Source organism: Arvicanthis niloticus, chromosome 18 (assembly GCF_011762505.2).
Source record: "Arvicanthis niloticus isolate mArvNil1 chromosome 18, mArvNil1.pat.X, whole genome shotgun sequence".
NCBI classification, from domain to species: Eukaryota; Metazoa; Chordata; class Mammalia; order Rodentia; family Muridae; genus Arvicanthis; species Arvicanthis niloticus.
The window spans coordinates 14,064,544-14,080,380 of record NC_047675.1 but is presented as its reverse complement, the minus strand read 5'-3'; the positions used below and the strand labels follow the sequence as shown (position 1 = coordinate 14,080,380).

The window sequence follows — 15,837 nt, the reverse complement described above, 5'->3', positions numbered from 1 at the left end:
CACAGTGCTGCACACTAGTAATTGCAGCACTCAGGAGGCGACGGCAGGAGGACTACCAAGAGCTCATAGTCAACCTGGGCTATGTGCTGAGTCAGAAAATGCTAAATGGCAAAGGCTCCCCAAAAGTTAAATGAATCTCTTTTGTAAGTTGTTAAGGGTTTTCTCCAAGCTATATATATCTGTATTAACCATTGTAAAGTCAAAGAAAAAATTATACTATTGGTAGTGATCCAAATTATAACATATTGTAAAGTCTATCTTTATGATAAATTCTGTTTATGAGTATGCAGAGTAAAAATGGGAACTCTGCTGATTAATAAATGCTGTGGTGTGTGCATATAATGTTATATATGCATACTTAAGAATGGCTGTTGGGGGTCTGGAGAGATGGCTCAGTAGTTAAGAACACTGACTGCTCAGAGTTCAATATAATGGGTTCAATTCCCAGAACCCACATGGCAGCTCATACATGTCTGTAACTCCAATTCCAGGGCTTCTTACACCCTCACAGGAACATACATGCAGGTACCAATGCACATAAAATTATATGTATATATATGTACATACATATGTGTATATATGTATATATATACATATATATAATATATATAGACTGTTAATAAAATGAAAGTAGATTTTCTTTTTCTTAGAGAAATAAAAAGATTTGGACATGGGAGCCAGTGAATCTCAGCTGACTGGAGCCCCGGCTCCTGTTCTGTTGTCACAGGAGGGTAACCAGTATGGTTTAGACAGAGGGGATTCATTATCCTTTCTACAGGGGCCCTGCCATGTGCTTAGCCCCTACCAGTTATCAGACACAGTCAAGCCAGGCATTGGCCTTTAATCAAGACACTCAGGAGGTAAACAGAGAGTTTGAAGCCAGCCTGGTCTATATAGTAAGTTCCAAGCCAGCCAGCCAGGGCTGCCTCAAAAATAGATAGATAGATGATAGATAGATAGATAGATAGATAAACAGATAGATAAACAGATAAGCAAGCAAAGAAGCACAGTCCTTGGCTTGAGACATAAAGCAGGATGAGAGGCAGAGAGAAGCTGAAGCGGGAACCTAGAATTGCCGGGAGGGATAGGACACTTGGTAGAGATCCCAGTGAGCGAGCATGAGTTATGGAAAGACGCATGTCGAACAAAAGGAATGAGATATTTAAAGACTCATGTGCAGTCACAGACTTGAAGGCCAGCCAAGTGGCTTGATACAGAAGCCACGCTGTGGCCAAATGTGTCATGTTAGATATAGGAAAGCCTTAAAGTGGGGTGATTCATCACCATGGAAAGGTTTGATAGAGTCTGGAGAGGCTTGTGGGGGAGCTCAGAGGGTGTGGGGGAGCTCAGAGGCTGTGGGGGAGCTCAGAGGCTGTGGGAGAGTTCAGAGGGTGTGGGGGAGCTCAGAGGGTGTGGGGGAGCTCAGAGGGTGTGGGGGAGCTCAAAGGGTGTGAGGGGAGCTCAAAGGCTGTGAGGGAGCTCAGAGGGTGTGGGGGAGCTCAGAGGGTTTGTGGGGGAGCTCAGAGGCTGTGGGGGAGTTCAGAGGCTGTGGGGGAACTCAGAGGCTGTGGGAGAGTTCAGAGGGTGTGACAGTGTGGTCTATAAGCACCGTGGTACCTGTGGCCAGTACCCACTCGATCGATAAGTGAGCTGGTTTTGTTTGGGATGCAGACCAACACTTTCTGTTTCAGTAAACAAAAGCTTATTTACATTTTCTTTAGGAAAAATATATAATTGACACATCAGAATCATTTTTATAATTTAGGGGAAAGATACAGGCTTCTTTTTAGTATTAATTATAGAATACCTTAACTCAAATACTAATCAATATAGAAGAGCCAGGCATGGTGGCTGGATGGTTGTCATGCCAGAATGTGGGAGGCAGAGGCAGGGGAATAATGAGTTCAGGGGTAGCTTGGGCTATGTAGCGAGCCCCTGTCACCTGTGTTTTGATTTGGAAAATTGTGATGGGGGCGGGGAGGGCATGTGAAAGAGAGATTCGTAGGTCTCTTCCAGGTAGGAGTGTCAGGTAAAGACTAATTCATATGAGTTTAGAAGAGACTTTGAAAACAACAAACATAATAACAATTGCTAAATTAGGCAGAGGGCTGACGGATGTTCCTTAAATCAGCATTTTAACACATGTGAGCTTAAAAATGTTTATAACAAGAGGCGGGGGTGGGAGAAGGGCAGAACATTTTTGTTGGAGAAATGATGAAACTTGAGGGAGAAAGCATTTAAAGTGAGGACTGACCTTGGGCTCAGCCAGGGTCCTCAGACATGTTGACCGACTGTCTCCCTTATTAGCATGGTACTGTTACTTCATCTTCACCATCCTGGAGACTCTCAGGCAGGCTCAAGGTCCCCTAGTGGGAGCAAAATGGCAATCTCAGACTCATATGTTCCCACTTCAAGGGATTCCTTCCTTGCGTGTCACTCACAAACAAACCCCGCATTTACTTGCACCACACTAGGGAAGCATAATCAGAGTCCAGGCTTGGGTTGGGGAGCGAAGTTTTAGCTACAGTTCTTTACTTGAGTTAGTGGGCTCCATGAGTTAGTGAGCTCTGTGCCTTGGGGCCTGAATTTCTCCATATCCCCAAGCTAGGTAGGTGAGAGGTGGTGTAGATTAGAGTGGTCAGTCAAGGGTCAGTATCCACTGAGTCCCATGGAAGGGCTGTCAGTAGAGCACTGTGGGACTCACAGGGTAGTCTCTACTCAGGCTTACTCATTAACCTCTACTTTGTGGCCTTTCCTCTATTTGGCTTTTCCTCAGCATGAAGAAATTATTGAGGTGTGCTAAAGCAGTGTCCTTGCTCCCCAGAAGCCCCCCTGCAGTGAACTATGTCTGCACAAGTCACATCTTAGAACACATGCTTCCTGTACATGCAGAATTCAGCTACATAGATTCTCGCTCTGTGCTAACACTCAGATCCGGCTGGGGCAATACCCAGGTTTACCAGAAGCACTTAACTCAGTGTCTGCTCAGCCTGTGTCCAGGTGAGATGCTGCTCAGGAGGTCAAAGGTCAGGGGCTGGACAAGTGAGGTGGAGTCCTTTGTATACATGAAATCACTTCTCCACCATGGGGACAGATAAAGCTTGTGGAGGCACGTGATCTCAAGCCAACTAGACCAAAGGCCACAGATCCATAGAAGGACAGTTAACGAGTCCTCCTGAAGGTTCCCAGGAATTGTCCAGCCAGGGTTTAGCCTGGTGTAGTTAGTGCTTACCATTCTGTGTGAGATCCAGTAATTCGGCGAAGAATGTGTTGTCTGTAATGTGCACTGTTGCCAAGTGTGTGACTTGGAGAAAGTTTGCAACCGCTCTGTGCTAGGGATTTCGACTGAACAAGGATGATAATTCAAGTTCTCAAATCACAGACTTGTGAGGGATTCATGCAGAAATCAGGGTTGGGACATATAGAACCATCTAGAATAGGGGTTTACTGAGACCAAGTGTTCCATGGGTAGCAACCTGTATCATGCCCTTGTTGCTTAAGTATCTTGCCCAGGGTTTCACTGCTGGGAAGACAGGTTGGTCCATGGCAGCTCACACCCATCATCTCTATCTTCCATGTATATCAATTCTCATATATTTGCACACATGAACACACGTATAAACACCACCAGGGTGTAGCTGCCCCAGTCTTTTTGGACTCTGGAGAGATATGCTAGGGTCTGGAAATCTTTTGGGGCTGTGTGAGACATGGGCCCAGAGAGCAGAGATCGAAGAAAGCTGTACACCATGCACCTCATGGTGGAGACACAACCCTGCAGAGAGGGACAGAGGTCCAGTTCTCACATTTGTTCAGGCTCCAGCTCAGAGGTGTTTCTTCCCTGTAGGAGGACTGAGTTGGTTCCTATTATGACATGGCATAAACCAAGCTACTCTTTCTCTACTCTCCAGCACTCAGTAGAACGTGGAAGTTTCCATTTTGTGTCTTGAAGCTGTCTGAGGTCTCCGCATGTGTTGGTTAGTATATCAACTTGGCACAGATGAGAGTCGTTTGTGAAGAAGAGACTTTAGTTGGGAAAATGCTCCCTCCAGATTGATATGTGGACAAGTCTGTGATGATTGTTCTCGACTGGTGACTGATGTGGGCAGGCTCAGCTTACTGTGGGCGGTGCCATGTAGAGGGTCAGACGTTCTTGTGCACACAGAGAAGCACTGGAGAAGTCAGGAAAAGATAAACATGTATCTCCAAAAGAAGACGATGTTACCTGTTCTCCCGGAATGCTGGAAAAGAATGTGGTTTACAACCTGGTAATCCTTTGCTATCTGTAGAGCCGGGCTTCCTGTATATCCCCCAGAATTTATGTTTTATTTATCCCCAAACCTTTCCACCTAAATCCTGAGCATTGCTTCTAGGTCATAAAACACATTCTTACAAGAGCTGTCACTTGTGCTTTACAGCAGCCTAGATGACTTCCTGACAGCCACAGGCATTATATTCACCTCAGTCATTCTCCCTAGCTTAAATCTTGGGCACTATCTCTGAGTCGGCAGTACCCATATTTGTGAAAGAAGCCACATTTACTTTTTTGTAAAGAATTACAGTGTAAACATGTCTTGATGTCTGTTATACTAACAGGACTGAGTTAATTGTTATCAGAAAACTTTCTCCCCTCAAAATTGTGCTGTGCTTAAATGTGGCTAAAATGAATTATCTGCTGTCAGACTCCTGAAGCTTGAACCAGTGATAGCTAACTATATCAAGCTGAACTGAGTTGTATTCTTCCCTCACCAGGACTGTTTCCCTGCTGGCCATGAAACCCACTGGAGCCCATATCATTTCTGGGATGGTGGTCCTGGGTGCTATAAGAAAGGAGGCTGAGCAAGCTATGGGCAGCAAGTCAGTAAGCAGCACCCTCCATGGCCTCTGCATCAGCTCCTGCCTGTAGTATCCTGCTCCGAGTTCTTGTCTTGATTTCCTTTGATCATGGACTGTGATATAGAAGCATAAAATATGAGCAAAATAAACTCTTTCCTCCCCAAGCTGCTTTTGGTCATGGTATTTTGTCATAGCAATAGAGCCCTAACTAAGATACCCCACCAGAAGCCAACTGAGCTGCAGACACTCCTGAAGATGTCAGCTGGGTCTTCTCTTCCCCAGTTCAGTCCTGAAGTCATCTGCCTGGATAGTGGCAGTTGTACTGGTGGAGGACCCAGGTCAAACAGGGATCTCATCCCAGATACCAATCACAAGTGTCACCTGTTGTCTGTATTCTGATCAACCCTCTATAGATTGAGGTTACTTTAAAATCCTCCTTAGGTTTCATTAATTTCTCCAGGGAACTCAGGGAAATACCTGTATCTATCATTTCATCATGACATGCCAAAGGCAGGCGAGTGGCATGCAGTGCAGGATTCCCACACCCTCTCTGAGGTGTACCAGTCTCTAGAAGGTGCAACAGATCCATCTTTCCCTGAGAGCCCAGCCCTTAGGATTTCTGTAGAAGCTTTATTGAGTAGCATGCTTGACTCTATTCTTAGCTACTGATCATCAATTCCGACTCCAGTTTGTCTCCCCTCCCAGGAGGCTGCACGGTGCAGCCGGAAGCCCCAGCTCTCTAGTCTTGCCTTCTTTTTCCAGTGAGCATTCCCATCTTGGAGCCACCAGGGCCTTGGATCCTGGCCACATAAGGACATTTCTAGCACATTGAACATTATGAAGGGCTTACGATATTTTTTTGTTTTTCACCTAGAAACGGGTTATAATGTATATTTTCATATTTTACAACTTTGATGTAACTCTTAGATTGTTCTATTTTTTAGTGTCCACTGCCTGTTTATCTTACTTCTGTTCCCTGTGACACCCTCCTAGCCTTCCCATCCCATCAGTGAGACAACTCTCATATTGTTGTACAGACACAAGTTAAGGGAGGAAGGGTCTGTTTTAGATTGTAGTCTCAGAGGCGTTAGGCCGCCACGATGGAGCAGAACACCTCACGTTATGTAGACAGTAATCACAGAAAGGAGAGGCCAGCACTGTGCTGGCTTCCTCTTCCCCCCTTTTATTTTTTCTGGGTGCCCATCTATGGGATGGTGTTACCCACATTTAGGTGGGTTCCGTTAACCCCCTCTGAAGAAGGTCCCCTCTCTCACACAGCTGTGCTTTGATGATTTCTCCTAAGTAAATCTAAATCCAGGCAAGTTGACAGTGGAGAATAATCATTACACCTTTGAAATGCATTTAAGAAGGCCCACAGGAGAGACAGACAGACAGACAGACAGACAGACAGACAGAGATGAGAGAGAGAGAAACACACACACACACACACACACACACACACACACACAGAGAAACACACACACATACACACACAGAGAGAGAGAGAGAGAGAGAGAGAGAGAGAGAGAGAGAGACAAAGACAGAGTGAGGCTGCCCTAAGGCTCCACACTACAAACATGAGGCTTAATTCTTTTTGCTACCTATTATCAGTGTTCTGGATTCTATCTGTTTTTTTTTTTTTAATTTTTTAATATTTATTTATTTTTATTTTCTGCATATGAGCATTTAGCTTGCCTGTATGTCTATAAACCATGTGTGTGCCTGACGTTCACTAAGGCCAGAAGAAGATGTTGAATCATTTGGTACTGGAGTTACAGATGGTTGTGAGCCACCATGTGGATGCTGTGAATCGATCTGAGGTCCTCGGCAAGAGTAGCCGCTCTACTTAACTGCTGAGTGATCTCTCCAGCCCCAAGGATTCTGGGTCTTTAGAGCTTCATAATAGGCTAACAAAGTGTTCTGGGTTCACAGGTTTTTCACAATGTGTATTTTAAGTGAATTTGGGGTGAAAGGCTACTCATTGTGTAATGTCCCTCTTACCACACAGCCAGCAGCATGGCCATGTGTAGGTTTGGCTGTGGTTGGTTAAATATCCAGTGGCTGGGAGTCAGCAGATCCACAGGACCTGGGCAGAAGTTGATTTTCTTCCTTTTGAAACAAAGATGTGTGTCTTTGTGTCTCCTTTACACATGGAAGGTACAAGTTGTTCACTGAGGTGTCACAGAAGGAGGATGTCACATTCCTGGAATATCAGCTGACACCAGAGGTGACACACTTTTCATCCTCCGTGGCACCATTGCTGGTCCACATGTGATTTACTCATCCACTGCTAAGAAGTGGTGGGCCTTGGTGGCTGCTGATCTAGGTTGTGAAAAGGCTGCTCATAGCTTTGGGTTCTTCTGGGAGCAGAGACCCAGCCCTCTTCTCTCTGGATTCAATGTGATCAACAAAAGTCATGGAGGGGTATTGGTCAGGTGTGAAGGGTAGGAGGATCTGGGCTTTCCTGGTGAGGACTCAGAAAATGGAGAGTCATTGATTTTTTGCCCAACAGGTAAGCCCTCCTTGGGGGTGACCCCTCTGCCTGGTGTGTCCCGATTAATAGCATGGGTATCTGCAACACAGGCCTAGAGTATCTGTAGCTCACACAGGTTATTTCTCACCGTCCAGTTTTGTTCTCAGGGACTGTCAGGCAAGTGCAAGGTTAGACAAGAGCCAGGTGTGGAGGACAGTATGCGATTCTCTTGGGGGCTGTGCTATTCAGGCTGACCCAGCCCACCTCACTGAGGAACCATTGAATATTGGACAAGGCCATATTCCATAAGAACACTTTGCAAACCACAATGTTCCCCCCGCCTTCTCCCCCCAAAAAAGCAAGGCATAGTTTGGTTAAAACAATGACAACAGCAACAACAACGACAACAAACCCAATTCATTAGAGCAGTCAGTACTCCAGCAAGCAATGTACTGGGGCTCCATATTCTTTGCTGTCTTCATGTGGCTCATTCTTTTCTCACTGGTCAGGCGCTGGGACATAATTAGGAAGCTCTGCACAGGAGTGTATTTGGGGTGGGAGCAAGCAGGAGTCGGGGCGGGCCAGCCAGTGAAGCAGCTGCTACTGAAAAGTCCAGTGTCTTCACCATGGCGCCTGCTTCTTTGGAATTCAATGTGGACTGTGGTTTCTTCCAGATGTTGGCGGCTGCTGCTGCTGCTGTCACTGCTGCTGCTGCTGTCACTGCTGCTAATGCAGTTCACTGGAGAGGAAGCAAAGGTGTGGCTATGGGAAGACTGGGACATTAAAACTGGTCTGATTTTGAGTGATGGCTCAGCCGTTAACAGCACTGGCTGCTTTCTCAGAGAACCCGGGTTCAATTTCCAGCACTCGCATGGTGGTTCATGACCACATGCTGCTCTGGTTTTAAGCGATCCAATGCCCTCTTCTGGCCTCTGCAGGCACCAGATATGCATATGCACAGACATAAACGCAGGTGAAAGATTCATACACCTAAAATAAAAACAAATAAATGTAGAGAGAAAAGGGTGGGGGGAGGAAGTTCAACTCCCAGTGATAGTAAAGGACATTCTTAGGGACAAAATGTTAATTGACCCCCAACCTCTGTCTTTCCTCATTCTGCCTATTTAATTGGACGTTTCTGAGCCTCTACCAGGTCCAGACACTGTGATAGCTGCTGTCTGGAAAATGTTCTTTATAAAAGTGTTCCCAGTAGCTATGGCTCATATAATGGGGAAGTCCAGGAAAAGTTCTGGGTTGGAGCCTGTGTGGAAAGGACACTGATCTTGTAGACACTGTCTTTTTTTCCTTTGGCTTTACTTCTAACTACCTTCCACTTCCTGGTGGCATCACAGTGCCCACAAGCTCCAAGCTCATGGCCTACCAAGTTCAGAAATTCTCACTCAAGGTTTCAAGTAGCAGTATGTCTCGTTGGGCTAGCTCAGTCACGTGCTCATCTCTGCACCAAGCATGTTAAGCTACTAGAAGTTGGATTTGCCAGGTTAAGTCGTATCTTGACTCCTGTTCAGGAGGACAGGATCAGCTCCAAGTCACATGGACTGCATGGAGGGGTTCCCTCTCTAGAATGGAGAGGCTTTTGTTATGAGCAGGCTGAATGGCTATGGATGCCAGCAGGCCCCTCAAGGGTTTTGACAGATAGTGAAATAGAAAAAGAAATGATTTTCAACTTCTAGGCAGATCTCTAGGGAAAAATGTGTCAAAGCATTTTTTTATTTGCTTTCAAATTATGATCACCAAGGTCCTCAAAATTCCACTAGAAAAATTAATTCAGTAAGCTAATAGTTCCCCCACAGTTTTTCACACTGGGACAGAGCTGGGGTTAAACAATACTCTGCCTGAAGGTTTTGGTCTCTGGGGACACTAAGTAAACAGTAAGCAAGTCAGCAGGCAGTTCCAGGGCAGTGCCAGGAGGTGTCGACAAAGAGCTGAGCTGAGGTTCTGTAGAGCTCGAAAGCCCAGCGTTCTTGCTGCAGAGGCTCCCTAGAGCAACAGCAAACAAATATTTACTTAGATGAGAAGGATAAGGTTGGAAGAACGTTCAGTGCAGAAGGAACAGCGTTGCCCGAGGGCGATGCGATTTCGGAACCAAACAACACCATCTACACTGAAGGCAGGGAAATGTTCTCATCCTCTTCTGCCCGGAGGCATCTCCAGTGACACCTGTTTCTTCTTGTAGGATATTTTCTGACTGTGAATGCCTATTCTCTCTTAATAGCTATTTTTCCTGTTATTTTTTCCTTCAATCTTTTATCTCTTTTCGTTACTTTCTGAGTCCCAAAGAGCAGCTGAAGGGCTCTCCTAGTGCCATCCCATCCAGCTTCTGCCAGCCCAGAATTGTCAATAGAAAATATCTGTCTCTTTCAGACTTACTGTGTAGCAATGGCCTCTGTAACAACAGAATGCCCTCCAGAACCATCATCCTTCACGCTTGCTTCCTACCCGTCCTTCCCTGCTTAGCCATCACGAAGCCGTCATGTTTTCCTCAAGATGGCCAGCAGATGGCAGGTTCTTCCTAGTAATGCAGGAAGGCTCCGTAGACTCAAAACTGCAATGATCTACACAGAATCCAGTACAGAAAACCCAGACCCCTGAATTAGAGGGCCCGAAAGAAGCTACTGCCACCGATCCACAGCCTCTATTTCTGGGCTTATTCTCAAAGTCAGCAGCAGCTAAATCACTCAGAGCGAATTAATTAAAGCAGGGTGTCTTCACTCTGCAGCCCAGACCGGTTTCAAACTCACTATGTGGTTCAAGCTGGCCTTGAACTTGTAGTCCTCCTGGTCTAACCTTTCTTGTGTCTTGGGTTATATGTATGGACCACTGTGTCTAACAGGTGCTTCTCAAAACAAAAGCAGTTTCCATCTGTGAGATACTCTGGTGCCAACTCTTCAGACTGTCAAATTCTAACCCAGGGCTGGGTCTGGTGGCAAGAGCCTTCAATCCCAGCACTTGGGAGGCAGAGGCAGGCAGATCTCTCTGAGTTTGAGGCCTGTTCTACAGACTGAGTTCTAATACAGCTGAGGTTTGTCAAGAAAAAAAAAAAAAAGAAATCCTAACCCATTCCATACATATCCCCATCTATCCCCTTGTCTCATCTAGATAATTTTGTGGACTCCAGCCATGTTGGTGTTAGAAGCAACCTTACAGATTGCCAATCTGGAAGCTCACCTGTGATCCATGTGCCTGTGGGCTAGAACAGAAAAAAATTATGTCATTATTTTAACTAATGGAAATTTAGCATTTTCCCTTTATCATAATGGAGGTAACCAAACACATTGTGTTCAGGACCTCACGAGGATGGCACCACCAATGGCCATTCTCAGACCTCATTTGGTTGTCCCAGTTTTCGTGAACCTCACGTGTATCGATGCTTTGGACTTTCGGTGGTCACCAGACCTCCTTCAAGGTTGTGTTACTTAGAGCATCAACACAGTAGATTATATTTCATAATATCTAGCCTTGTTTTTAATCATGTCCCTGTTTTAGTTCAATTGGTTTTCTGTAATTCTATAAATTGTGCCTTGGACGTTTAAAAAAATATTTTGAAAATACACTGGAGTATCAAAGAGGACAATGGCATGGGAAAAGATTAATTATAACAACATTCGCCTAATTCTGATAGAGAGATCCTCACTCTAGCAGAAGAGGTGTCTTCCTCAAAGCCCCATCACCGGCTTTGAACAGTCTTGTCTGCAATATGAATCTGAAAAGACCACAGGGACAGGCAAACATTAAACACGAGGGGATGGTGACTGTAATGACCCACGTCCTGCTTCTAAGCTTCCCTCTGTGTCATCCACCCCTTCTGTCTACAGCTGTTAAGCTCACAACTCTGCTCCACGGAGGACATTCCAGGGGCTGCTTATCTTGCTGCTGGGAACTTGCAGACACTGACTGGCCCAGGACCTGGCCCTTTTCTGGTGTATTCAGTGGTTGACAAATCCTTCTATTTCAGATATCTTTGGGCTTAAGATTTTTAGTTTAGCAATATAAATTTAGAATTTTTAGAAGGATGAGAAAATATAGCAAGGTTTCCTTCCTTCCTTCCTTTTTTCCTTCCTTCCTTCCTTCCTTCCTTCCTTCCTTCCTTCCTTCTTCTTCTACTCTCACTTTCTTCTTTTGTCCCTGCCTCCCTGCCTCTCTGCTTCTCTGCCTTTCTGTGTCCCTGCCTCTCTGCCCCCTGGCTCCATGCCTCCCTGCCTCACTGCCTTCCTGCCTCCCTTCCTCCTTTTTTCTTCTCTCTTCTTTCATCGTAAGGTCTTGTTTTGTATCCCAGGATGGCCTCAAACTAATGCTTTTCCTGCCTGGTTCAGTCCTTCTTTCTGAGTCAGCGTGTGCCACCATGCCAGGCTATAGCAAGCCTGACTGTTCTCATTCTGCAATGTGTTCTCATCTCTTTCACTTTCCCAGGCGTGCTCATTCATCTGAGCCTCTGCTTCCTGATCTTGGATGCGCTCAGACACTGAGTGAGGTGGGAGCTCATCTCTTCTGCTCCTTTATGCAGAGATCTACGCCCCCTCTCTATCATTCTGCTCCAGAACCTGACCTCAAGATCCAATTGATATAGCACCAAAACACTGTCTTAGTGGAAATCCATCTGTGCTCTGCCTTGAATGAGGATGGAGACAAACTGGGCATCCTCCTTTGGTAAGCTTGCCATATCTGGGTCTGTTTGGAAGACTTTGAAAAGGAGTCTGGCTGGGCTTAGGAGGCATCCTGTGGCTGTTAAGAAGATCAAGCAAAGGGTTTATAAATGTCAAGCGATATTATTAGCAGCAATTTGCATTCGTAGAGAAGGGAGGGAGGCGCATGAAGTGAGGTACTCCAGGCACCTGTAAAGAGAACCTTCCCACATCCAGCATGTTCCTCTTGAAGTATCCCTTTTACTACCTAGTTGTCCGGTGGCCACATTTCCATCTCCCTTCAGGGCACGGAGGAAAACACTAGGTTTATTGCTGGCAGAGAAATGCAACCAAATTTCTGCAGGAAATGTAGAAGCCAGAAGCAGCCAGCAGAGGGAGGAATTGGCAGGGATAAGCAAAGCAGAGACCTGACGGGTCTTAAGTAGAGTAGACCCCTGTGGTCTTTGGGGAAAATGCTCTAAAACCCCCAAAGGAAGCCCAAGACAACACCTGGTCCTGGGCCCGCTATTATTTGATGCTTTCCCTTCTACCTTCACATGAAAAAATTAAATGCAGGAGTTAGGCACAGTAAGAGAACAAACACAATAAATAATATTAAGACAGAACAATTCATACGCTGTAATAAAATTGCCAGCATCATAGTGCTTGCATTTTGGGTCATAATTAAGCAAAATAAGGATCCCTTGAACATAAGTACTGTGACTCTGTTGACAATTGATCTGACAACTGAACCAATTACTAAGTGGCTGACAGCAGTGATGTCTACAGTCAGGGTGGTCCAAGATTTGTCACACTCCTCAGAATGGGGTCCGATAAAATAAAAGGTGAAGTGTTTGCTTCTAGAGTCTTCCATCTAATATTTCTGGTTGACCGTGGGTGACTGAAATGCTGGAAAGGTAACCCACAACAGGACCACAGCAGGAGCTGTCCGTCCTTACAGGCCAGGTGTGCTTGGCAGAGGTCTTATGAGATGTTCAGCAGTGTTTGAAGGTAGTTAAGGTATGCTGCTTCTAAGATGGTGGCTCTGGTCCTTCTGAACCCATTCAAGACCATGCTGGCAACCATCTACAGCTTTGTGATTGGATGCTTACTCTGGGCAAGGTACAAAAGCCACCAAAGAATCAGCTAAATCCTTTGCCTCCAGGTATGTAGTGCTCACTGTAGAGCCCTATGCACAAGAGTGAGCTGTTAGTTATAGTCTCGGGCTGAGCATTTGCTTAGTGCAAGGGGGGCAGGGGAAGAACTCAATTTGTCCCTTGCATCTTGTTAAATGAATGAATGAACAAATGAATGAATGGGATTTTCTGTTTTGTTGGTTGGTTTCTTACTCCCTCTCAGCCCATACAGTTGTCTTTTCAGCAGGAACATGGGGCCAGAAATGTAACAGGGCCTAGAGGGACAGTCAGGAGATGGAGGCATTGATCTCAGCTGGGCTGACCTGTGCTGGAGCCACTGTGGGGAAACTTCTGCTCTTCAGTTTCATCACGAAATGGGATCAGGGTTGGAGGATGATTCACTTCCTCATAGGTAGCCCTATGCTGTGACAGGCTGGAGGCAAGGCTAGGCCAGCATGCCCTGTGAGCTCTAATGCTCACTGCAGGGGCCTGGTGTTCTACAGACCAGTCCTGGGATGGGCAGTGCCCTTTAATGTGGGTCTGAGGGAATGTTGGCTCCCTCAGAGTTCCCTCTTCAGGTGTGGTGGGAGTGGCAGTTGAATGGGGCAGTTGGAGAGGAAGGCTCTCAGCAAGTGGGACAAGGAAAAGGAAACTTGAGGTCCAGCGAGGTGCAAGCCAGGTAAGAAGGGTCAAAGGCCATGACTTCTGGTCACTTTTTTTTCTCTATTTCATCCTAGGAACTTGCTCTTTCCCTGTGCACGTAAAGTTCATCTCTGTTGCAACTAGTGGCCCCTGTTAGGTCATGAGGGGCCTTTGCCACCCATCAGGCTGCGTGGCACATGTATGACCTTGTCTGTCCCTGTAGGAAGGAGCCCTGGCTTGGCCCCATGTTTTTACGGAGATGAAAGAGTCTGGGGCAATTCTAGTTTTGGAGCCTTGTGGAATGTAAAAGAAAAAAAAATAGAAACGAGATAGGATTTGAACATCTGTGATGTACAGAAGCTTCCACTGAGTAAGTTAGATCTTTCAGTTTTAGCGTGCACAATGTCTTAGCTTGGGTTTCATCGCTGTGAAGAAACACCATGACCACGGCAACTTTTATAAGGGACAGCATTTAATTGGGGCTGGCTTACTGTTTCAGAGGTTTAGTTCATTATTGACACGGCTGTCATGGCAGGGAGCATGGCAGTGTGCAGGCAGACATGGGGCTAGAGAAGTAGCTGAGAGTTCTATATCTAGATCTGTAGGCAGCAGAAGGAGACTGTGTGTCACACTGGGCATAGCCTGAGCATAGGAGACCTCAAAGCCTGCCCCCACAATGACACTTCCTCCAACAAGGCCACACCCACTCCTTATGAGCCAAGCATTTAAACACACGGGTCTATGGGCGCCAAACCTATTCAAACCACCACACACAGGCGCATTTGCATGCTCACAGAGCATTGTTCATTATTTAAGCAAGAGATTAATTATTTTTGTGAAGAAAGATCTTGAATTCACATGGCATTACTGTGTAGTTCTCATAGGTTTAAAATGGGTGCTCTTTGTTCGGTTATGGTAGACCATCTCTGTTAGTGGGTGACCTTCTTTGGAGATTCCACCAGGAGCTTCTATGTTCAGCCCTTTAGGGATGAGAAGACTTGAACAGACCTCCCGCAGCCTCTGTGCTGTTTATATGTGACCCGGCCTTTCCTTGGCTCTCCTCCCATCAGTCCCCAACTCTGATGCCAGCTCCTCATCACTCAAGATTAACGATGTGGGTTGGCTGACCCTAGGGTTCTGGGGACAGCCAATATGGCTGAGTAGGAGAAGTGAGGGGCCAGACCTGAGGAAAGCCACTTAAAGGGTCTCCTTTGAACTGTATGTAGGTAGCTCAGGTCTTGAAGGAAATTGGGAGGCAGGATATGAGGCATCAGATACTTTACATTAATAATGGATTTATTGCTTTGGGGTGTGGTTCAGTAGCATTGCATAAAGCCTTGGGTTCAATACCTAGCACCAGAAAATAAGATGAGAGAAAGAGATAGGAAGGGAGAGAGGGAGAAAGAGAGGGAAGGGAAGAGAGAAGAGGGAGGGAGGGAGAAAGGGGTTGGTGAGAGAATTTATGGGGAGAGATGAGGGCCATAGCCTTTTACCTGGAAGGGTTTTTAGGCGAAAGCTGAAGCTGCAAAGGGTTGACGGAGCACCAAAGAAGGGGAACCATTGTAGACATAAAGCAACACCGGAATTCTAATCTGAAATGTGCCCTTGTAAGAGGTCCAAGAGAGTCAAGGTGGAGTGTGAGAGAGCACAGGAGCAGGCAGAGACGGTGTTTCCTGTAAAGCTGCCCCCTGGACGTCTATTCCCCTCCCACTTTGAACAGAGTCAAGGACAGAGACAAACAAATCCAGTGAGCAACAGTGCTCACGTGATGGTTAAGGTTAAGCAACCCAGAACCTCAGAGCCTGAGGCCAGCAGGGGAGGTGCAGGCTGTGGCTCAGTGGAGCACAGGTGCCTGCTTCTTCAGTGTCTGATTATAGCCATGAAAGCTGTTGAGATTTTTGGCAAAGCAAGAAGTCTTTTTTCTTTTCTTTTCTTTCTTTTTTCTTTCTTTTTTTTTAGTGCTACTCTTAATACATGACTTTTACAAACTGAAAAAAAAAAAAAAAACAGTTGTACTATGCAGACCATCTAAAATGGACTTCTAAATTGTATATGCTTGTGTTCTTTGCTCTAAGTTAGAGCACTGTCCGCTGCCTGCCCAGCATACTGAAGT

General features: G+C 45.9%; 1 protein-coding gene and 2 long non-coding RNA genes across 5 annotated transcripts in view; 2 read left to right on the top strand and 1 right to left on the bottom strand.

The window, feature by feature from the left end:
• Positions 1–3,980: 3,980 nt before the first annotated feature.
• LOC143434933 (uncharacterized) lies at positions 3,981–4,997 on the top strand. The gene is made up of 2 exons (XR_013104806.1): positions 3,981–4,265; positions 4,750–4,997. It is a non-coding gene; the product is annotated as an uncharacterized LOC143434933 (long non-coding RNA).
• A 2,711-nt stretch (positions 4,998–7,708) lies between these two features.
• On the bottom strand, positions 7,709–15,410 carry LOC143434934 (uncharacterized). Its single transcript, XR_013104807.1, has 3 exons — positions 15,218–15,410; positions 10,493–10,514; positions 7,709–8,296 (listed from the first exon to the last, which is right to left on the bottom strand). It is a non-coding gene; the product is annotated as an uncharacterized LOC143434934 (long non-coding RNA).
• Abcc12 (ATP binding cassette subfamily C member 12) overlaps positions 10,521–15,837 on the top strand; it is a 76,485-nt gene continuing 71,168 nt past the window's right edge. For all 3 annotated transcript variants that reach the window (XR_013104805.1, XM_034522586.2, XM_076915556.1), the window contains exon 1: positions 10,521–13,761. The gene's annotated coding sequence lies outside the window, so the exon portion shown is untranslated. The remainder of the gene's footprint in view (positions 13,762–15,837) is intronic.